This window comes from Helianthus annuus, chromosome 5 (genome assembly GCF_002127325.2).
Source record: "Helianthus annuus cultivar XRQ/B chromosome 5, HanXRQr2.0-SUNRISE, whole genome shotgun sequence".
Lineage (NCBI taxonomy): Eukaryota > Viridiplantae > Streptophyta > Magnoliopsida > Asterales > Asteraceae > Helianthus > Helianthus annuus.
This window is the reverse complement of record NC_035437.2, coordinates 125,086,848-125,112,298: the sequence shown is the minus strand read 5'-3', so window position 1 is coordinate 125,112,298 and position 25,451 is coordinate 125,086,848. Positions and strand designations below refer to the sequence as shown.

At 35.6% G+C, this 25,451-nt stretch overlaps 1 long non-coding RNA gene across 2 annotated transcripts; it reads right to left on the bottom strand.

Annotated features, from left to right (window-relative positions):
- Positions 1–12,243: 12,243 nt before the first annotated feature.
- Positions 12,244–14,502, bottom strand: LOC110939143. Of its 2 annotated transcripts, XR_002592005.2 has the most exons (4): positions 14,104–14,502; positions 13,642–14,030; positions 13,095–13,369; positions 12,244–12,566 (listed from the first exon to the last, which is right to left on the bottom strand). It is a non-coding gene; the product is annotated as an uncharacterized LOC110939143 (long non-coding RNA). The 2 variants fall into 2 exon arrangements; XR_004892899.1 differs by having other exon boundaries at positions 12,244–13,369; positions 14,104–14,499.
- Between the last annotated feature and the right edge of the window lie 10,949 nt (positions 14,503–25,451).

The window sequence follows — 25,451 nt, the reverse complement described above, 5'->3', positions numbered from 1 at the left end:
TCCTTTCTTTTCTTAACTCTGTGACAAAAGCTTCTGCTGTGCTGATCTGTGTTTCAAAGGTCTTGACTTGCTCCTGTAGCTTTTTGTAGTTGGACTTTTTAGGAGTGTCAGAGGCTTTCAACCTCTGCTTCTCAAGCCTTTCATAAGCTTCATCCGTTTGCTGCTTTGACCATTTTGCTATGGCATCCGCAGTATCCACCTTTCCATCCACCAACTCCTGCTTCTTTCTTTTATGCTCGGAAATAAGATCAGCTATGAATTTGTTGTATTTGTTCCAATTTGGAGCTGTCTTTTTCTTCCGTGGATCAAGTATAATCTTTTCAATTCTTTTAGCCTCATGCTTTAGTGCAATGATTGGCCAGTCTTTGAATTTTGTTTCTTCAGCAGGATAGAACTTTTCTTTCATTATGTATGCAAGATATTCTTTTCTCAATTCATTTCTTTGTTCTTCAAGGAATAAACTTGATATTTCTTTGTTCAGATCACTTGCATATTCTTCCATTTGTTTGACTTTGTTGAGCAGGAATTCCCTTCTTTCCAAAATGGCTTCATCACCTTGATCCTTGCACTCAAGTTTGGCTCTTATCCTTGCTTGTCTTGCTTTCATTTCGATATATTCATCCATGTTTTCTGGAATTATGAAGCCTATGAGAGAAGGAAATTTCCTTTTTGTAGGATCATCTTCAGTGTAAAACTGTTTCATCTCATTTTTCACAGCTTCTAATTCCAATGGATATTTAGCAGCAACAGGATCATACTTTTCATCAGTAGCCTGTGTTGTTTCTCTTTTTCTTTTGTGAGACTTTGGAGGTTGTGGTGTTGAAATGATGAGATCAGTGGTGGATGTTTAACTAACAGTGGTTGAAACAACTGGTGTTATAACCTCTGTCGTCATTACAACTGCTGATATGTCAGCAAATGTCTCCTGCTTTTGAGCAGGGGATAGAGGGTGTGACATAGTATTTGATGGTGGTGATGGTGGTGGTGACTCATCATCAGGAATGAAAACCTTTCTCCTTTTTAACATAGGGGAGGCTGATGATGATTTGGGTGGATCAGTGGTTTGAGATTGGATAGCAGTGGTTTGTGATTGTGATTGACTGACAGTGGTTGAAACAACTGGTGTTTCAATCACTGTTGTCATTACAGCAGATGTTGTAACGTCTGCTGTCTTCTGCTTTATGGCAGGAGGTAGTGGTGGTGATATGATTGTAGATGATGAAGGTGGAACAGTGGTTGTGATGGGTGTGCTGGAGGTGTGTGTGTTGATGATAAGGCAGCTGTTTGGCTACTGACAGCAGTTTTTGTAACTACTGATGTATCAACTGTTTGATTTGAAGATTTTGTATCAGCTATTTTTGTAACTACTGATGTATCTTCTGGTTCAATATACAACCCATCTTCAATTCCTTTCTTTCTCAACTTGATTTTCTCCCCCTTTTTGGCATTATCTGCAAGGGGTGTATCCATGAAGAAGATGGTAGATGGAACTTTTTCACCATGGGAAGTCTTTTGTATACTGGCCTTTATAGCCTTGATATCTGCTTGAGTGTCTTTATGTGATAACCCGTAATTTCAAGCCTTTTCGATGTACTGACTCCTTTTCGCATTACATGTTACGTTGTAACTTACGAGTACGCTATATGTTTAGTTAAGTGGGTAATCGCAACTGTTTGATTTTGAGTATAACTATGATATGTGAATGTCGTATCTTGACCCATCGCACAAAGCCCTCGGACCACACACTCATTCATAGTCGCACACTTCTTGCTTATACCCTCGGCCTGAACTCAAGGAGATAGTGTAATGATACCGGGCCCAAGTGTGGCCCAATGTGAGGCCCGGATCTTATTATAATCGCATAACATATATGGTGGGGGTTGGTTTTTCATAATATTGCAAACACTAAATATAACAAACCCTAATATCCTACCCTTCCCCTTGTGATTGACGGCTGCCATTCTCACATTTGAAGCACTCCTATCTCTCGATCTAGACACTCTATCTTCCGGTTAGTATATTAATCATTCTTGTTAATCTGTATTCCTTGTTGCTCTAGATGATGGAATGAATTAGTTCTGTGATGTTTCCTTAGTGTGTGTATAAATGAGATGTAGGAGTGATTGAGAGCTTTCTTTGCAAACTGAACTATAATCAATTAACATGAAGTGATCGGTGCGGCTAGATGTTAAGGGCTCGACTGTTTTGTATGTTATTAGATAGGATTGCATGATTTTTGATGACATGAGTTCAAGACCTGTTAAGTGGCCAACAAATATTAAATGTATAATATGAGCCAAAAATTTGTAATTGGACCTCACATATAAATGGCCGACAAAGACTAAATGTATAATATGAGCCAAAAATTTGTAATTGGACCTCACATTCTTTAGCACATGCAATCAACTTGGGCCACATAGTTAGTAATGATAAGTTTGATTAATATCTTGTGATTGAGCCACTACTTTATTCGGTCCAATATTAACATGAAAGCATAAGCAGATGCCGGCCATTGCTGTGTGCTTAATAATGGTAATGATGCTGACAACTATTGTATAATGATTAGAGCCCATGAGAGGTTTGGAGTGATAATTTACTGAACAATTATTTTGATAATGGCGGCATAACGGAAATCAATGAACTTTTCTACTTGTGATAATGATTTCTAATCGGTTTATGGGGGCTACGGTTTGTAGGGTTGTGAGTTTGGGGTTGGGCAGTGGACTTAGGAACCGATTTGGGATTACACTATGTGACTTGGGTCTCACATGTAACCCTTTTAAACTGGGCGCTAATTAAGATAGATCGCACATGCCCAACTTCAGTCACATACACGCTCGGAATGGGCCGCCTCACCGAGTCCATCGCACACTTGGGCTGCACAGTAGGTTTCATTGTATAGGGTCGCACATCTCCTCCGGAGTTGAACACCCACATGATGAACCCTTGAACCGATTCGGGCGACATCAGTTCATTGGGCTGTACATGTTGATCGAGCCTCGGGATGGCTGCACACCGGCCCGCGAACAAAGTAGGAGATGCACGGTTATGTAGATGGCATATCAACTGATAGGTATATTTACGTGATAAGTAAAGTTGTGAAACACACCAACTGTTATGAGACTTCCTGTTGTAACTATTATGTGAGTGACAAAATAACCAGTCGAGTAATATTATGATACATGAGCATGATATATAAACTGATAAATGGTTCGAATGACTGTTACATGTTATGTAGTGATGTTTAATACACACGACCTACTAGATTGTGTAGTGTAAGTAAGTACGAAACTGATTGTCAACAAAAGGGTGCTATGATCAGTGTGACGCATGATTTCTTATTATGATTTGAATAATGTTATGTGCACTACTGTATGATACTTGTGTTGTGAATGTGGATTACATGAGCTACGTGCATACAAGCTAATTATCTTTGGTAACCACGGTAGGGCTTGGTTGACCAGCTTGGAACGGGTAATTAACATACCGAGCAATCTAAGGTGAGTTCACTACATTCGAGCATGCGTCCCAGTGGTTGGGGACAGTCAGTGGGTATCCCGTGGAGGGATAAGTCTTTTGGGTAAAAACGGGTATATTGGTTACTCACCTATCATTTTGTAAGTCCCTTATTATGTTACCTGGAGGGTAACGGGTATTAGTTGGTAGCGCTACTTAGGTTTGGCACCCTCACACCGCTCTTGGATAGGACGGATGTGAACTAATGACCCAGTCGTGGCCCAGTACTAGATAGGAGTACGTGGGAAGGGCAGTCATGTATTTCAGGAGCCGTCTTGTTCGGAATCGAGATATTAACAATATTACTTGCATTTGTCAGTGAACTGTTTTACGTACAACTGGTAACAAACGTTTTCTTAAACTGTGAACTCGCCAGCTTTGTCTGATACACTTGTTACATGCTCGCAGGTCGTTAGGTATCTTGGAACAGGAACTTGCTGGCTGGAGGGCATGAGTGGTCATGGTTCACACCGATTGGTTTTATTTATTGAACATTGGTTCTTATAATTGTTTGGAAAATGTTTACATTGTGATACGTTAACGCTTCCGCTGAATTTGCTGGTTTCGAATAACTTATGTTTGGATTTTAATATAAAATGATGAAACTTTATCTTTAAACTTATGGATTCAATGTAATTGGTGGCTCGTTGCTAGTGGGTCACACGCCTAACAGGGACACTCCCTAGGTGGTATTTTTAGGGTGTGACACTTTAAACCTTGATTCCACCATGTTGGTCAGCATTTGTACTTGAATAGCATGCTTTTGATCAGCCATGTGTTGCTGTTTTTCAAGCATTGGTTGGAAAATATTCCAAAGCTCATTTGCAGCAAATGCATGTTGTGCAGGTGCTTGAGCAGGAACAGCAGTAGCCTGTGCTTTCTGAGCTTTCAAAATCTCTTGCACCATATCTTTAATCTCAGCAACTGAATCTTCAAGTTTATCAACTCTTTTCGTCAATTCCTGATATTTTGAATCATCACCTACATTTGTAGGATCATCTGAATCCCCACCAGTGGTGGTTGTACCAATGTGTGACTTTGGAACAGAGTCCCAAAAATCATCCATTGATGCCCCTTGTTCTTGGTACTGGGGACTTCTTTCTTCAGCACTCGATAAACCTTTGATGGTACCGGTGGTTAGAATCAACTCACTGGTGGTTACCGATGTTGCCATTGAAGAAATTGCCTTCAAGGGAGTCTTATTGATGAAACAACTGTCCAACTGAAGATCTGTTGATCCATCAGTTATAGTTGCTGCTCCACTTGAACTACCACCGAGAGTTACTTGTAACTCAGGGGGTGTAACCTCCTCAGCTGTTGCTGGGATAACAGAGGTATAAGCAACAGACCCAGTCACTTGTGGAGGTATACTCTCAGTAATGGGTGATAGAGAGGAACTGGTTTGTGTCTGTGCAATATCAACTGCATGCAACAGGGGTATTATTGATTGTGGCATCATGATTGGTGAGGGTATGGGTGTTGAAAGAGACATGTCCTTGGGATCAGGACTGTGGAAGATAGATCCGAGTGGATCCAAAGCTTCATAATTTGGTGTCCCTGTGGTTACAACCTGATCCTTTTGTGAGGATGCAGGAGGAGTTTGAGGCTGGGGTTGAGATCTTTCTTCCACCTGCTGTGAGGAAGTAGCAGCAGTGGTTATTGGTGACTTTTGTGCTGTCACTGGCATTGACTCTGGGACCTCATCTTCCAGAGATGCCTTTGATTTGGGTTTGGTGGGTTTTCTGGATGTTTTTCTTTTGGTCTTTTTGGTAATGTCAGGTGTGGGTTTCAGAGTAGTGGCTGTGCTGCTCTGATCACCTGGAGCAGTGGGCTCAGCAGAAGTTGCCTGAGGATCAGTGGCAGTTTCTAAAATCTGCTCAGGCTCTTTTGCTCTTAATTTTATTGGTGCCATCATTCTTGAAAATGTTTCAGATGTTAGACCTTTTATTTGAAAATGGACACCTTGTTTGGGCAAATTTTCATCCTCTTTTTCAAATTTTTGTTTAAAGTAATAGCTCAGAAATATTGGAAAAAGAAGAAATGATTTGCTGTCAACATTCTTTACCATGTCATTGAAGATCTCCTGGGAATAGTTGTAATCTTTATTGTTTAAAATAGCATATCCCAGGCATTGAATCTTCAATGATATTTCATTAAACGCTATTGTTTTATTAGAAACACAACTTAAAAGTGTGTGGAATAAAAATCTGGGTGCAGATGGAAAATAACCTTTTTGTAAGGTATCTACCTTTGATTGTTCTGCATACCCTCTTTTCAGAAAATCAGCTTTTAACTCGGTTTTATCAAAAGAAGTTTTACCTTTCAGATCATCGAGTTTGAAGACCTCTGAGATTGATTGTGGGGTGATTCGAAATGCTTTACCCTGTATCGAAGAGTTAATGGCTACTACTTTCTTGTCTTGTTTTTCAAGATTTGCATTTTTCCAAAGCTCATTCTGGGTTTGCAAGTATATGGGAGCATCTACTGTCAACAAAGTTTTGTACTTTGATGCAGATATTGTATCAATGATGGAGTCGAAGGTGTGGTTATCGATAGGTTTTGTGAGGAGACCCACGTAGTTATGAGGTGATTTGTATGGGATTTCAAAGATTTCTTCGGTCGTTTGAGCGACCTTTTTTGAAGATGATGGTGATTCTGGTTTAGCTTTTGATTTTGATTTTGACTTCGTCATTTTGATGAAGAAGAATCGGAGAATGTTTTGAGAAGAAGGGTTGGAAACTGCTTTGAGAAGAGAATGTTTGGAATTCAATTCGACAGTAAAACCCTGTTTGGGTATAATCAGGGTTTTATTTTAGGGAAAAGGTGAATGCTGATGTGGCAGCGGTTATAATGATCTGACGGCTAAAAACTGACCACGTGCCAACCCCTGATGGAATGATAAATAATGGAGGACAGTTGTTTTGACAACCACTTATGGATCAGGCATCAGTATTTACAACAGTAATGAAATGAAGCAGTGGGTGTATCAGTGGATGGAACAATGATTTTAAACATCAGTGTTTTTGGAAAGCAGAGGTTGACTATCAGCAGTGGACAGACTTTAGAGAGCAAATGTTGAGACACAACAGCATTTTAGGTACAACAGTGGTAGAAAATGGAATGAAGACTTTTATTGCAACAACTGATAGTGCAACAGTGTTTTAACCTTTAACAAATAATGTTAGCATCTGCTTGTTCAGATGTAGAATTTGATTTTGTCTTATCCAACATCTGTTGAGCACCAGAGATGCTATTCTTAACAAAATACATTTTAGATGTACATTATCAAGATTAAAGTGTCAGCAGTTGTCTACAGAAATTTTGTTCAAGGTTTTGCCAAATGTCCATTATTCCAGACAGTGGTTTAGCATCCCAGATGATGAGAACATTTCTACTAAAGCTGCTCATTTTGTGTCTAATTACTTGAACTAGAACATGAGTATCTTAGTAGTTCGAAATTAATTTGCAATCAGTTTATGATCTGTGATAATCAAACTTGAGCTTAACATGACCTTGATATATGTGCCATTTCCTTTTGACCGAATTTAGGATAGTAATTTTACACAAAAACAAGTAAATTACATCCTGACCAGAGATGAATTTTTACTATTAAAAAAATGAGTAAAAGTACAGAATATATTATAAAAAGTAATATATATCTGGTTTTATTAAGAAGAAAAACACCTTAGAAAAATTAAAGGAAGTTTTGAAAATCAACAAAAGGATCTGACAGCTTTACAAATGTGTTCATGATTATATCATTCTCAAGTTATTTTGACCATTGTTTGGGGTCATTTTCTTGTCAATTGATTGTAAATTCTTCTTTTAAGGACAATCACTGGAGATGCCGTAGTTACCTGAACAATTCCTGGATTGATGAAAGCACTCAGTTGCATGAGGACCATTGTTTACCCAATTTTGACCTCAGAAGTGTTTTGTGCTTATACTCTTTTCCTTTTGGATTCAAAGGTTTTTGAGATAACCACACTTTGAGATTTATTTATTTTTCCCTTTTTGCCCTTCCCATTCACAAGTATAGAAAGACTCATTGAGAGGAAACTTAATCCAGAATCATTTTGAAGTAATTTTTTGAGAAATCTGGCCACATTTGTCCATGTTTTATTAGCAGATCTCACATCACATATGATTAGGACAGTTTTGACACCTTATTTTCTTAATGTGTTTTGACAAAGTTGTTTTGGTCCTTTTGAGGATTCTCAACCTGCCTTTGAACACATAAGAATTTTGACTAAAGTTTTAATTCCCTCTTTCTTTGTTAGCAGAACACTAGTGTTTAGATGAACATAGGTTTAGCTGAACAGAGGTGCATACTTTAGTGTAAAATGTAAAAACATCACAAATTTCGTAACAACAGTTGAAATCAGTTTTGAAAATATCAAACGATCCCATAATTTAACAGATATTTTTCAGATCTAAAAACTATGAGTGACTTGTGCATGATATCACTTGTTGCATGAAGTTTGTGTGTCATATGACATCTTGGTTGTTTTACAGAGTTTCTGAATAATCATTTTGATCATGATTCACTTGGTACTCTGTTTTTCAACTGAATACAACCAACCTCAGTATCAATGAATTGTGAGCTGAACCATTATGTCAAATTGATTGTTAGATCAAATTTGACTGTCCAAGCTCTGATACCAATTGTTAGGATCCAAGGCTGACATGATTGTGCTCGTTTGTATGAATTAAACATTCAGAATATATGAAATGATGTAACGTGCAGCGGAAATGAATACAAACTTTGTAAACACAAACATAGAAGAGAATAGTATGTTTAAACACTTGTTTCACCTTGAGTCGAATGATTACAATGGAAATCAAAAGGTTACAATGCAAGCTTAAAGACTAAACTCCCCCTCAACCTAATACACCAGAGTTAGTTGCACAAGATGAAATGATTGAATTGAGGAGAAGAACTCACTCAAAACGAATCAAATATAACAGTACAGAGTACTGTTGTATTTATAGGCAAACCAAACTACTGATGTACTTCAGCTGACGTCACCATGATAGTGACTTCTAATAGCCTAACAAACTATAGACACTGATCTATACAAAACTACTGATGTCTAACAACTGATTGATAATACAATACAAAACAAGTCTAACACTGTTCACGTTCCACTGTTGTAGCCTAAGCACTGATTACTTGACCATCAGTGCTTTCTTCAAAAGGTGATCAGTCTTTGAATGAGCAGTGCTTGGATCTTCAGCAGTATTTAAGAGACAGCAGTAGATAGAGCTTAGTGTTTGTCTTCAATAGTCTTTAGTTGTTCCATCAGTGTTTGGTTCATCAGTTGTTCTTCTAAGCAGTGTTTAGAATGTATCAGCAGATAGGTAACCACTGTCAAGGGGAGAGCTTAGTGTAAACATCTGCTTATTGTGAATCCACTGTTGTGACTAGGTTTTGGCTTTACATTATCTGTTCCTCTGGTAGGGTTCAATCCCAACACACACATACTAAACACATGAACTCGCTCAACTTTTGTTGATGTTTTCAAACTACATGTATTTCAGGGAATTAGTAAGTGGATCTGGCGGGCGTCTGAAGTTTTATGTTGCGATAGGAATAAAGATGTCATCCATGGTCTTTGGGTTTGGTCAGATTGTCTTATTCCTGGACGAGACACGTCTTCCAAACCTTAGTTACATCTAATATCTTTTGACGAGTCCTTAGTGAACTCATAAACAATTTGTATGGTTTGTAAAACATGAATTTGAAGTCTACGTTTTAAACAATGTTGTTATGTGTTAAACTCATTTAATGGATGACAAATCTATGGTTTTATCATATAGTTATTGTTATGATTGAATGCAATGGTATTAAGAAAGTCACACCATAATCACGCTTCCACAAAAGTCAGGGTGTGACAGCTTGGTATCAGAGCTTCGATCGTAGCGAACTAGGATTCTTTCTCGAGTCTAGACTACGATCATTAGGGCTCTCACGAAAATGTTTTCATAACATACTTTTATTGCATACACGAAAGCCCAGATCCAGGAAAAAAAACAAACATTTTTACAAACAAAAGACACGAAACACATTTCAAAGTTTACGTTTATGACTCAGTCTGAGAGACTGGGAAGTCTAGTCTGAGAGGCTAGGGAGTTCGGTCTGAGAGACTGGGAAGTTTAGTCTAAGAGACTGGGAAGTTTAGTCTGAAAGACTGGGATGTTTAGTCTGAGAGACTAGGTAGTTCAGTCTGAGAGGTTGGGAGGGATAGTCTGGGAAGACTAGGACGAATACGTGCTTACCCACTATAGTGAAGTATTGGTGAATCTAATTGAAGACTTTTAGATGGTACGGGTTTATGTATTGATGGAAGAAGTGAACCAACTTCAAGTAGTAAAGTCTTGACTCACAGAATCAGGTATAGCTAAGTAGATTCATTTGACAAGCATGAATCCTCGAGCCACGGGGATGTCAGCTCGAGTGTGTTCGGAGGTTTAAACCTGGACGGGGTTTGTAACAATGGGAGTGCGATGAATATTCCGACACATTTACATTTTGATGTTGGGTTTTGATACCAGAATTCCGAATGAAAATTCTCTTATGGGTGCTTGATTTTTGGAGAGTGTTCTATCCTCTAGAAGTCTATGGAGCATGTAGTGCCAATTAGTGGGAACCGACTAAGATTGAGGATGCGTCATTGGTTGGTTTTACCATGACTGGGTCTGTGATGACTGTACTGGAGCTGTCGAGAGCTTCAATGGGCCCTTCAGGTTACCGATGAGAAGAGCCGCTGCAACTAGGTAGATTGGTTGAAATCTTAGCTTGTTCTTAGGAACTGGAGGCTTGGAGGATTCATGTTGTTTAAAGATTATTGGAGTTACTAGATGACTAGGTTGATTGTTTATTTGAATGACGGGTGGGAGTATTCACAAAGCCTTCAAGTAGGAGATTGTTGGGTTGGTGAAGTCTTTGGTTTATTGCTTTTTTTTTCAGGTTGACATTAGAAGACATGGGCTAGACCCGGTTAAGTTTTCTTGGTCTGAAGAAACAGGGATCTAAATTGACCGGAATTAATTAGATCGGGGGTTTTGTCTCTGCATAAAAAGGGTTAATCTCCTCTTCGATTCGGTGGTTGGTTGAACTACTTCTCCGGTGATCACTGCAAAACAGAAAGCCGTTAGACTCGCCAAGGGGAGAATGGGGGTTCTCTCCGTGACCACCCTCCGGCGCGAGAATAAGTACAGTTATCTTGAAGAAGATGTAGTATATGTGAAAGTAAGTGAGAGTAACTTGTGAGATCATACCTGGTGTATCTTATTTATAACCGGATTTTGGCGGGAAAATGGTGTAACGGAGATAGTAACGGAAGATACTTTTCTGTTGGAGGTTACCTCCCCTTCCGTTAATCCCTGCACACGGATCGTGGGTTTGATCAACGGCTGGGGAGGTGCCACGTGGAAAGTGATTTTGTGTAGGTCTCTCTTTTAGTTGTTGCCATCATCGTGACTTAGATGAGCGTCTAAGATTGTGCCACGTCACATTCGGTTGTAACCGAATTATCATCCACGATGAGCATCTAAGGCTTTCTAGAAGATCTATAGCTGTAAACCATTGTGCCCTTGCCACGTGTCCATTCTGTTATAACAGAAAAGATTCCTTTGTTCAAGTCTTGATTTAAGGCGCGCAGAGATGTTTAGGAGTTTATTCTTCAAGCCTAACTGTACCCTTGCGTGAGCCCGCACAAGGGTGTTAGTTGAGTATTTGTCCTTCCTTTCTCCGGCGCATGGTCATTAAAGACTGTTCCTTTTCCAAATCTTGTTTAGAACCACTGCACGGCCGCGTAAGGTTTTATTTAAGACGTTTTTGGAATGAAGTTAAAGTATGGTTCTATGCGCTTGCGCAGGGTTTTTGGGACCATACCCCTTCATGGTCCCTAAGTTGTTTAACCTAATTAGATCTCTATACATACCCAGTCATGTATTTGTAATCTCTGTGCCTTGTGGTTAATGAAATAACCTAATTGCATCCCGTGGACGTAGGTCCCCCACTAAGAACGAACAACGTAAAATTCTTATGCCGTGTTTATTTTCTATCTGCGTGCTTATATCGTTTAAGCATGTGTGTTGGTTCCACTGGGTCACTTGATACCTAACAAGCAAAACCGCATCTGATCAGTAACAACTTCATGGGGCCACTAGATCGTAAGTGGTTAGTAGGACTGTTTGCGATCAACACCACATTTGAGGCCATCAAAAGTTGTAATATGTCAACACGAGGTCCATCTCATCAATAACATCCATTACTGAGCCACTAGAATCAGAATGAGTCGCATAGACTGTTTGCAGTCAATAAAAGACTCAAAATAGGTTTGTAGAACTTAACTAGTCAAATGCACCTCCCGTATCTGGTCGAAATTTAGTATCATTATTTGAATGTTCGCCATTCAGTCAAAAGTTATTAACGGATCATCTGACCCTCAGTTAGTAAAGGGTCAACAAAAGTCTTGACTTACTTTTAAATCCAGAGTGGAGCAAAATCACGGTTCATAGCAAAACATGAGGGTTTTGGTTCTCCATTATTGTCCGTAAGTCATGAATATGCACACGTTCAGATATTTCAGGTCATCTAAACCAAATCTTGAATCCACCCTACCCACATAGGAATTTGAGTAAAACACAACTAAATAAGCTTAACTAGCATATTGATTAACAATTTTATGTTTTATTATACAAACTAGTTATGTACACAGCGTCGCGTTGCGGCATGCTCAACCAAATTATTCTTGGTATGATAACATATACGTCAACTCATAACACGATCACACTAAACTGAATCATTCTTAATGTAATAACATGATATGCCAAATTTACAGCTTTTTTGTCTCACCCGGCCATGGTTGAGAACTTCACCAACTTCAATACCGGCTTCTTCCCACGTTTCTCTCCTCACAACCTCTTTCAAGCTTTATCCTCACCCGGCCATGGTTGAGAACTTCACCAACTTCAATGCCGGCTTCTTCCCGCACAATAGATCCACATTTTAAACCCCTCAATGAGAGACTTGAATTTGAGACCTGGAGAGAAAACTCACCCGGACCCACCATAGGTAAAACTTAAATACCCCGTAGCCACCCTTGTAAAAAAAACCTTTATTTTGAACATATGTACTGTATTGCCATTTCTTCTATTTCCCCATCATATTTTTCATCGCAAAATAACCGTGGAAGATTGGATGGCTTTGTTTTTGCTTTATTTTTTTTTATTTTTTTTGGTGTTACAGTATGTTTTTTGTATTATATATTTTCAGTTTACACATAAATGTTGAAGTAATAAATGCATGAAATGTGATTACAAAACAATAATAATTTAGGTTGTATTAATTGAAAATACACTTGGGCCACTTTAGATCTGTTTGACCTCGTCGGCCCATTTGATTCATTTCCTCAGTTACATTTTCTTATTTGACTCATTTGAGATTAAATCATAATACAGAACCCAAACCAGCTTATTTATAATGCCCGATTCTAAATTGTAATCAAGTGACACTTATGATCTATATCTGATCGAGTTATGAATATCGATAAAGTTGAAACAAACATTACCTCTTTAAATCACAGCCATGAGGTTGCCATCTCCAGTTTTGGTACATCAAATCAGGTCTTCCATTTTTGTGACAAGCCAATTGGTCAGACATGTATGGACAATCAGATTCATTATAAAGCGGAACAGAAATGTTGTCAAATACCCATATACCCGAAAACACATTGCACGAATCTTGTGTTTTCTTGTTCATCAGATTGAAGCAAAGGTGCGTTCAAATTAGATCTTCCATTGTACTTTACTGTAGAGTTGTAGGTGCTGAATCTATCCAAAGTCCCTGCCATTTTTAGAGATGAAAACTATTATCTAACTCACAATAAGACAAATACTGGTGGATTAATTTAACACTAAACGTTTTAAAACCAAAGGGATATGGCCCCAAAATACAAATTTGCATTAATATCTCTCCCAAGATCAGTCAGATCAATAAACATACCAAACCAAAGATCCCAAAAACATACTAAATCAAAGAGGCCAAATTTACGATGTGCAAACATAAACCCTACGGAACAATTATAAAAAAAGAATCAACACAAACGCATTACAAACCTGCAGAAGCTTTCGAACCATTGCGATTGAGGGAAGAAAATGTCTTCTTGACATCATTCCGAGTAGCGATATCATTTGGTTTCCGGTTTTCTTTCCGGTGGATTTCTTGGAACTGGCATTCGTTGTAGAAGATGGTGCAGAGGACGAAGAGGAAGAAGACGATTGCTATGAGTGGAAGTTGGGTCTTCTTCTTGTGCCATCTTTGAATCATTCTAGAGAGAGAAAGCAACGATGTGGTTTATGGCCGCTCACTGTTTTGATTTTGATTTTGACTTTGGAAAGAAATTTGGACCATTTCAATCAAATATTCCCGATATTATTCGCCAGCAGTTCACCCGTTACAACCACCGTCGTTATTCACCGGATTTTGGTCGTAGTCTAGAATAACCCTAAACAACTTCAACCATAAGAATAGAGATCGATTTAAATAATTATAGGACATGCGATCGAATCGAGGCTTACCGGAATATTGTCGGGATTTAGATCGGAAAACACCTCGCCGGAATACCAACCCTTGAAAAGGAAGTCGTCACTCCTCTGTCAACCCAAATCGCTACCACCACTGGCACCATCGGTTGTGGTCGTTCCCAGGTCCAACGGCTGGAACCCTAGAGCCACCGCCTCTCTTTGTTTAGAACCCGCTCGGGCACTTTTTTTTATCTGGTTTCTCACTTTCTTTCTTTAGTCTCTTTTTGCAGGTGAAGACACGTGTGTAAGAAGCAACGTTGCACACACAACAAATGCCACCAGAGAACCACCAGTCCCTTCATATGTGGCTGAATGAACAGGTGCCAGCAGGTCTTTGGCACTGTTCATTCAGTTTCCCTAGTATCATATATTAATTTTAACTATTTACTCATTTCATTTTTTTTTGATATCAAATCCGAACTTCATTAAAATGCCAAAATAACAAATTACAAACAAGTGGCATGTAAACGGGCAACAAGCTGTGCCGTAACCCCTTTTAAATTTCAAGTTTCATATTATTAAACTCAGTAGTTTGAATATAGATACTCATTTATCTTAATTCTATTTCAAACATATTTGATGTGAACTCTACAAAATAATAATTTTTAATATTATAATTTACTTACAAAAATAATTATTTATGTATAAATTGAGTTAAAAATATTATGTTCAATTAACTATTTTAATAAACAATACAAAAATGTCCATGACCATTAGATTGGACAAACTTTTGATTACTTTAATCATATTTAATCATATTTGAATCTTGGTTCATAGAACTTTTGATTAAATATACGTGTGAAAAGACGCAAATAATAAAATAGATGATTATTCATTCTATTCAAAACCAAGCTTATGATAAATAATCCACTTTTTTGTACAAACACAATTATTACCACTTTTTTGTCCAAACATCAATTTTGTTTCTATCCACTCCTTTTCTACGCCCTCTCTTTCAAACATTTAACTTGACCAATACCCAAAATGTGTTTTTCAAAACAATGTGACTATTACATGACCAAACAAAAATTTTAAGACTAATGCGATGTGGCTGCCCTATTCACGGCTTCGGCTGATGTGGTGTAGTTCCAGAGCATGGAACACCTTCCCCTATCGGCGTTAAAACAACGTGAAGGTTGTGGTGTGGGTTGACCGACGCGACGTGAAGACTTCAAACGATCAAATTTTTTACCGCTGTATGTGAACGACAAATTTTAAAATTTTCATCCATTTAATCACAACTTATTTTTAAGAAACTGATACCCTAAATTCACCCTATTCATCATCATCGGAAGATTTAATCCCGACATGGTCTGTATTGTGTTGGTGGACCTACTTCAAGACGAAGCCCAAAGTTTACTGAGTCGAACACCTAGACTCCCATGAATAGAAATTGTGTGGCAGGACACAATAGGTTGGTACGTGACTACTTCGCACCTAATGTCATTTATAATGAAGATATGTTTCGAAGATGCTTTCAAATGAGTATATGATTATTCTATCGGATAGCTAGCAATGTGGAACACGAGGTACCGTGGTTCAAGCTATCGTATGATGCTAGAGGTAAAAGAGGATTTACACTTGGTTAATTTATGGCACCACACCCGACGATTTGAAAAATACTTGAGGATGTAAAAGAGGACCAGTCAGGAATGTGTTTACGAAATTAGTAAGGTCGTCATCAAAATTTATGGGCGAAATATATACGCAAGCCGACCCCGAGCAATGTGCAACAATTGAGGCAAAGGCAATTAGAGATAGACGACTTCCCGGCATGCTTGGTACCTTGATTGTATGCATTGGCTGTGGAAAAATTGTCCATTTGTGTGACGCGGGTAGTTTATGCGAGGTGATCATGACTCACCATCAGCGATGCTCGAGGTGGTTGCATCGTACGATCTATGGATATGGCATGCTTAATTTTGGAATGATATGTTCAGACAATGACATAAACGTATCAAATCAGCCACCATTATTCAACAATAGCACCTGACACCTCATTTGAGGTAAGATGTCACAATATGTATTGTTTTTCAAATCTTTTTCGTACCCACAAGATGAAAAAAGACACCACTTTAAAGAAACAGAAGAAGCTTCTAAAAGAACATTGAGCAAGCGTTTGGTGTGCTCCAACAATGGTGGCATACAATTGCAAACCCGACACGAGCATGGATACTAGAGAAAATACGGTGTGTCGTACATGCTTTCATCATACTACATAACATGATTGTAGAGGACGAAGGCCACGCGAATCGTGAATTCAATGAAAACAAGCTTGGAGCAACTATTGGTTTAGGAGAAGTTAGTGATAAAGAAAAACGTTAAAATAATTGGTAAATAAGTAACCGCGAAATACAACGTATTCGGTTTGAACATCTCGCGCCAACCACTAGTTTTTTAATCAGTAGTCTGTTTTATTTATTAATGTAATTTTAATTATTAATGGAACCTTTCATAATATTATTATTTGTTAAAACATAAAAGTATTTAAAAAAATAAAAATGACATGGCAATTAAAAATAAAATGACACCTTACTACCACCCCATGCAGTGAAAGAAAGTGAAATATGATGCGGTGCGGAGGTCGCGACGTGGAAAGTGCAAACACACATTACAGTCTAACAATATGTGGTTAGATATATTAAAAGAAGTTGTAAATAATATTTCGGACCTAAACTTCATAGATAGTTTGACTCGATTGTAAAAAAAAATAACAAGAGGAAGCTTAGGGCGCCCAATATCTTGGGTTTTACTTTGTTTAACTTCCGGATTTTGACAAATGTAGAAAAATTAGTATATTTGGAAGGGTTTTTTTCTTGCTAAAACTTAGTCCAACTTTAGTGTGTCTTTTATAAATTGTGTACATTGACAGGAATGGCTTAATTGTAAAAAAATATGATGAAGCTTAGGGCATCCAACATTCCGGGTTTTACTTGCTTTAATTTTCAGATTTTGGCAAGAATAGAAAAAAACAATATACTTGGCTGGGTTTTCCTTTTAGGAAAACTCAGTCCAACTCTAATAAGTGTGATTGTCTGTTAGAAATTGTATGCATTGACTAAGACGATTTAAATGTAAAAAAAGATAATAAGATGAAGTTTCGGCACCCAATATTTCGGGTTTTACTTCTTTTAATTTTTAAATTCTTACAAGTATCGAAAAAATCAACATATATGGAAGGGTTTTCTTTTCACTAAAATTTAGTCCAGGTGTGTGTTTTTTAAAAAATATCTACCATAATTATGTGCCATCATATATCCATATGTTAGCTTCCTATACAAAAAAAGATAATAGAATAAAATGTTCACGAAGAGTGCCCTGATTTGTCTGTCTTAGGCCCCGAATAAGTTAAATCAACTCTAGTTATAGATAAACTTTATTTGATAAGCTTTATGGCTTTATGGTTTGGTTCATATTATATAGAGTAAACTGCTAAAATCATCCCTGAGTTTAACTCAAATTGCTAGATCAGTCCAAAATCAATTTTTTTTGCTAAAACAGTCCCTGAGCCTAGTTTCTGTTGCTATTTCAGTCCAATAAATTAACACCGTTAGAACCTCCGTTAATGAATGGGTAAAACTGCTAAATTCGTCCCTGAGGTTTGATTCAAGTTGCTAGATCAGTCCAAAATCAAGTTTTTTGAATTTGTTAATTATAAACTTATTTAGGTATATAATTTTTCTAGACTTGCATTAATTTTTTGAATTTGTTAATTATAAACTTATATAGATTATACACTTATTTAGGTATATAATTTTTCTAGACTTGCATTAATTTTTTGAATTTGTTAATTATAAACTTATGTAGATTATAAACTTATTTAGGTATATAAATCATTAATATCACAAGGTTATAAACTTATTTAAGGCGGGTCCAGTTATATTTATGTTCGTTGAATAAATCATTAATATCACAAGAGAAAAAAAATGGTAAATGACAGGTTCTTAATGCATCAATACTTGTACCAAATGCATTATATATTTTCTTAAATGTCTTAAAATTTAAGATAAATTACAAGTCTACCCTAAATATATAATTTAAATTTGTGTTTAGTTATAAAAATATAAACAGAATGTAGCTCTTTTGGAGAGCGCAATTTTATTTGACCTGTCTTAAACACTGGTTTGACCCGAACCCATTTTGACAAACCAAAATAATCCTTTTTATGAGACTTGTTCTGGCACGACATGTTGTCCGACCTCACCTGAATGATAAGTATTATTAAATAAGAAACCACTTAATTAAGTAGAAAAAATGAATAAAAGAACTTTATAATACAAATATTAAATTAAAATAATTGATAAATATTAAACATTAAATATTACGAATTAAATAAAAACAAATAAAAATTATGTTAATTTCTTAATATTTAAATTTACATATAATGTTTGTATTTTTCATAACTGAATATTGTTTAAATTAACTGTTGTCTTATTTAAATCCTTAAATAAATACTAAATATTTACATGGTAACAACAACAACAACATCAAAATAAAATCAGTATTTAAGGCTGGGCCGGTTAAATTACGCTCTTCAAAAAAGCTACATTTATATTTTTAAAACTAATTTTATTTAAATTAAATTAAGTATTATCTTATTTAAATACTTAAGTATATAATTAGTAAACATTTAATGATAATAATAATAATAATCAAAATAACTAACAACTAATTTTTCAAAATAACTAAACAAAGGATTTTCTTCTCTTGTGATATTAATGATTTATATACCTAAATAAGTTTATAATCTAAATAAGTTTATAATTAACAAATTCAAAAAATTAATGCAAGTCTAGAAAAATTATATACCTAAATAAGTTTATAATCTAAATAAGTTTATAATTAACAAATTCAAAAAATTAATGCAAGTCTAGAAAAATTATATACCTAAATAAGTTTATAATTAACAAATTCAAAAAACTTGATTTTGGACTGATCTAGCAACTTGAATCAAACCTCAGGGACGAATTTAGCAGTTTTACCCATTCATTAACGAAGGTTCTAATGGTGTTAATGTATTGGACTGAAATAGCAACAGAAACTAGGCTCAGGGACTGTTTTAGCAAAAAAAAGTTGATTTTGGACTGATCTAGCAATTTGAGTCAAACCACAAGGACGATTTTAGCAGTTTACTCTATTATATATAGAGTTAATTATTGTTTTCGTCCCTGTGGTTTGTTAAAAATTACTATTTTAGTCCATTAGTTTAAAAATTGTGATTTCAGTCCCTGTGGTTTCACTTTCGTAACCATTTCAATCCATTTATTCTGTTAAGTACATGGACTGAAATGGTTACGAAAGTGAAACCACGGGTACTGAAATCGCAATTTTTAAACTAATGGACTGAAATAGTGATTTTTGACAAACCACAGGGACAAAAACAGTAATTAACTCTATAATACACATGTCTAGTACACATACACATGTGTAGTACTACACATGTGCACTACAAAAAATACATATTTTTTTTTTGAAATTTTTTTTTTATAAATAAAAAATGGCGAATATTGGTATGTAAAAAAAAAATTTTGGTATATTTTTTTTTTTGGCTTTTTTAATTAGTTTTCGAGTTTTCACAATAACTAGTGGTTTTCATTTGAACCTTCCCCTATACCCTATATATATATATAGGAAGGTTAACGTACATCACGTACAACAAGTAATTACGCACGTTCATTTTAAAATCACGCACGTTGTTGTACGTGAAGTACGTTAAGCCGTAATGTACGATATACTTTATATATATATATATATGTATATATATATATATATATTATTGTTGATGAATGATGATGAATAGTAACTTTATTTTTATAATAATATATAGCTTTTTATTATTTTTTCTAATTAATATATTATAATAGTTTATTATTATATTTACTTTTAGTTACACACTTTTAATTTTTTTTTCCTTTTTTAAAACTATATATTTCCTTTGCCATTTTCTTTAATAATTTTTTTTCTTTTTTAGAAGATATATTAATTTATCGATTAATTTGATACTTCGTTAATAATTTACGTTTATAACTTTTTTTTTCTAAAAACTTAAGCACGTAGTTGTGCTTGATTTTTCGCTAGCATTCCGTTATAAGTTTTGTTAAAAACGAAGTTGTACTTAAAATAAAGTATTTATTTGGTATCGTAAAACGATTCGATGATAAACTAAACCGCTCTAATGGTTTGGTTTTTTAAACGACATGCTTTATTTTCAAATCACGTTTGTTTTACATTATCATTTGTTCGATTTCTCGGTAACGCGTGACGTAAAAAGAAACTAGTTATAATTAGTTATCAGAAAGAATCTCTAGACACGTTTATATAGGGGGTGGTTCAAATGAAAACCATTTTTAACGCGAAAACTCGAAAACTAACTAAAAAACACACCAAAATGTTTTTTTTTTTCAATTTTTTATAAAAAATCGCAGGCTTTTTTATATAAAAAAAACTTTAATTTTTTTTTGTATTACACATGTGCACTACAATTTTTTTTTTGAATTTTTTTATATACTAAAAGTGGCGAAAATTGGTATGCAAAAAAAAAAAAAAAAACTGGTATGTTTTTTTGGCTTTTCTAATTAATTTTTGAGTTTTTACAATAACTAGTAGTTTTCATTTGAACATTCCCCTATGGCTTTATGGTTTGGTTCATATTATATTATAATATGTTACAATCAAACTAACAGGGACTGAAAGTGAAATAACAGAAATTATAAGGTGAGTTAGAAAAAAACTTAAAAGTAGTTAATTGGGTTAGCACAACCACACCCACGTGAATGTAGGGGCTACTGTTGTATAATGCAACGACTTGTAATATCGGTATTTTACTATCAATGAAGTGTATTGTGCAATTCTTGAAAGGCAACGCATAAATCTTTATTATTTTCTTTAGAGTTAATTATCATTTACGTGGCTGTCGGTTGTTCACTTTTGGTATTTTAGACCAAATTTTGAAATTGTATCATTTTTCTTCTTGACATTCTCGAAACATGTCATTAAAGTCAAAAAAACTAACCCTAGTTAAAAAACCTAGTTAGTCAGTTAGCTCAGTGACATAAATGGAACTTAAAATCAAGGGACGTAAATGGCACCAAACTTCTAGATTTTTTTATTTTTTTAAACCATCTCTACATCACCACGACCATAGCCATCGCCACCACCACCCACCACGGGCACCACCAGACAACCACCACGTGTTAAATATGTTTTGAAACATCAAAACATTAGGGCCGACCATGTGTATTCACCGTCTAAACAAACACCACCGTCATAGAAACAAATGAATCCATGCTTAAATCCGAATAAATCAGATAAATGGTTTTCATGCGGCGAGTGGCGATGTTGGTGTTAGACCCAGTAGAGAGCGGCATCGCAGGGGTTCGAGTGGCGAGCGAAGGAGGCGACACCACAAGGGTTTCGTGGTTGTGCATATCTTAGGCGGTAGTTATTATGATGGTGGGAGCAGCAGGTGACGGTGCGGGTGGTTGTTGGAGGTATGTGTTGCGCTGATCAAGCAATGTTAGAGAGCGAGGGGGAGAGAGACTAAAAAATTGGTCATAGAGAAAGAGGTGGAAAGGAGAGCAGAAGATGAAGGTGGTGGTGGTGGCAGGTGGTGAGTGGTGGCAGTGGTGGTTGTGGTGGTGGTGATGTAAAGTGAGGGGGGAGGAAGTGAAATTAATAATAATAATAATAATAATAATAATAATAATAATAATAATAATAATAATAATAAAACGAACTTTAAAAAAGTAAAAATTAAAATTAAAAAAATCTAGAAGTTAAGTGCCATTTACGTCTCTAGATTTTAAGTGCCATTTTTGTTCCTGAGCTAACTGACTAACTAAGATTTTTACTAGGGTTAGTATTTTGGACTAAAATGGCACGTTTCGAGAATATCAAGGGGAAAATGATACAAATTTAAAATTTGGCCTGAAATGACAAAAGTTAACAAACCACAGGGACGTAAATGACACTTAACTCTTTTCTTTATTTTTTGTTATAAGAACATTCAAATATATGTTTTTTTCTTTTTGTAACTTTTAAAACACGATATTTTATTAAATTTCTACGCCGTTACGAAGTGTTAATTTTTATCTACTTATCGATACAAGGATCAAAGCACAGACATACATGTCATCAAAACTTGGCTAGTTTAGTTTTTTTAGAGTTAATTACTGTTTTCGTCCCTGCAGTTTGTCAAAAATCACTATTTCAGTCCATTAGTTTAAAAAGTGCGATCTTAGTCTCTGTGATTTCACTTTCGTAACCATTTCAATCCATTTATTCTGTCAGTACAGGGACTGAAATGATTACGAGGTGGACTGAAATGGTTACGAAAGTGAAACCACAGGGACTGAAATAGCAATTTTTAAACTAATGGACTAAAATAGTGATTTTTGACAAACCACAGGGACGAAAACAGTAATTAACTCTTTTTTTATATAAAGTGATGCCGTTTACATTTTTTCGTCATTCTACCGTTGCTAAGTATTTACTTCTATTCACGTTTCGATAAAGATTTTATTAAAAATCAAGTCGGTTAGATAAATTTATAATCTCTAGTGTTACAAACCGGACCAATATATGCCGAATAATATTGGTACTAGTACTAGTATTTGTTGTTATAGTTTACAGACATTCCACTACAAATTTTGTGGAAAATTAGTTATATTCGCAATAGTGATTCTTTTGTATCTTAAGCTATGTCGAATGTCGGTACCGTACCGGTACCATGATGAACTGAGCCGAAATCATCGAACAACATCGGTTGGGCATTGAGTATACCCGTTAGTTTTTCAAAATTTTCCTTTTGGGATTTCAAACTCCATCATTTTCTTACCGTTTAATTTTTAGACAAAACTGCTTAAAAATCATTTACGTTTATATGAACCTGCAGGTTTTATCCTTAATGTTCAAGATTACGTTGACCATCATTTATCTTTCATTTTGTAATTGGTTTTATCATAGACGCCTAAAATCTGTTTATTTTAGAGTTAAAGTCTATTCACGTGAAGGGAAAATGACATTTTTATCCTTTTACCATTTTATTTAAAGAGAAAAATAAAGAAACAGGCTTGAGGTCATGCTCACATTAGCAAGAATTCAAAGATTGTAAACTTTCGATCGTTTCCGTGTTTTATAAAGTGATGTATTTTGTGTATGGGTTTCGGTATTGTGCATTCAAGCAAAACGATATTCACAACATTTCCGTAACAAAATCCAAGTTAAACATGCCTTGATACCCTTCACATAAGTTAGAAGTGTTAAAAAAAGGCAAACAACTGATAATGCAAGTCCAAGGGCCAAACTGTAACACCCCGAAAATATAAAACCTTATGTTAAAATTATAAATTATAAATAAACGGAAATTTACTAACTAGAAACTTCTAACCTAGTTAGTTGATAGACTAGAAATAGCTCATGAAGGGTTAAAACCTACTAAACAATGTGTAGAACAAAGTAGAGGGGCCTGAATTGTCAAAAACTAAAACTGAAGTTACAATTAGTAACCAAACACCCAAAAACCTGGTGTTGGGTCGATCAAGGGAGAAGGGGGCGACCAGGGATATCTTCAAAACCCTAATTTGTCACAAAAAGCTCAAATTGAAAGCCCAAATCAAGTCCAAATCGAAATCTAAACATAGATTAGTGATCCTCATCACAAGAGGATTCCAAGGTATGTAAAAATTCGTGTTAATTCTTCGTTTGAAATTCTCATGATTTTAGAAAATCAGAGAATTTATGTTGCATGTGTGTTATTAGGTTTGATTAGAAGTGATGAGGTGTTTAGAAGTGAAACCTAACTGATTTCATGCTAAACATGACCAAATTAAGGAAAATTCCATGAACACCTTGAAGGTGGGTTGTGGGTTTTACATGATGATGATGAACTCTAGGATTTTGAGTGGTTATTTTAGTGTAAATTGACCTTAGAAAATAGCTCCAGGAAGATATGATGTTTACATGATATATGATGGCTTAATTGAAGTTAAGTTAACTAATTAGCAATCCATAAACATGAATAAGAATGATATAGAAATTCTGCCCTCATGATGTTTGTTGAAATGCCTCAAAGAAGGCTTGAAAACTGAATTGCTAAGTTTTAAACGCATAAATACGAAGTAAGACGAATGTGCGTTATGTGTGTAAAACATGGAGTTCTAAACATAAAGTGCTTGAACTCTTTAGGGAAGGAAGCCGGGGCATCTAGCGGACAAACCGGTGTGGATGCACGTTGAAGGGTTTACTTTAAAGGTATGTAACATGACTCGTTACATTATGTGAAATTAGATCATTGTAGTTGATTATCAAAATTACTAGTTATTATGAATTGAAGCGATGGCATTGTTGCATTGAATACTTGGTTGAATAATAAATTAAACTCGTTGGTAGTGGTCATAAAGGAAGGAATTCCATAGACAAGCCAAACGGGTCAAATAATCAAGTAAAACATGATCTACATTCCGGAATATGATAGATTGTTGTATGTAGTTGGTTATATTATGACGTGCTAGAAATATCAGACTTTTATTACATTGATGATGCAGAATACTGAAATTCGAGAGTTGGAATTTTGGTTGAAATGCTTAAACCAAACAAAAACATGAATTCCCAGGTGCTACCGTAAATTACGGTGTCACCGTAATTTACGGTAGAGATTAATGATTTACGGTGGTTTTCTACTGAATTACGGTGGATCCAAGAATTTCCAGCACTCACCGTAACTTACGGTGGCACCGTAAGTTACGGTGGAGCCTGGAAAACTTTTATATTTTTGTTATTCTCAATATGATGTTAAACCTTGATATCTTATTATTTATAAACGTCAAAGCTAATGATTTATTGGTTGATCATAGGTAATTAGGTGGGTCACATGGATGGCGATCAAGTCATTTTGATGATGAACCGAACACTCCACTTCGAAGCTTCCGCTATGTTTTGAACTTGTTAAATTGTTGTTCCTTGGTTGTAAACAAATTCTTAAACGACTTAGTACGTTTTACCTTAGTCCTTAGTAGACTAAGATGTGTAACATTTTTGAAACTTATGTTAAGCTATCATCTTTTGGTATAAAATAGCTATTAATTTTAGTATAAATTCAAGGGTGTTACAAGTTGGTATCAGAGCCTCAGGTTATCAATAAGTGTTCGGTTCAAGCTTGATCGACCATCCGGTAAGAACTAACTTCTGTTAATAAATTTTATATTACGTAAAGAATGAGAAATGAACAAATATGCATGAAAAGAGCAAGTAGGCTCATTTAAATACAAGAAATCAAAAGCAAGAACGATCAAATCAAGTTGTGAACTTGATTGAATCAAAAGCAAGAACGATCAAATCAAGTT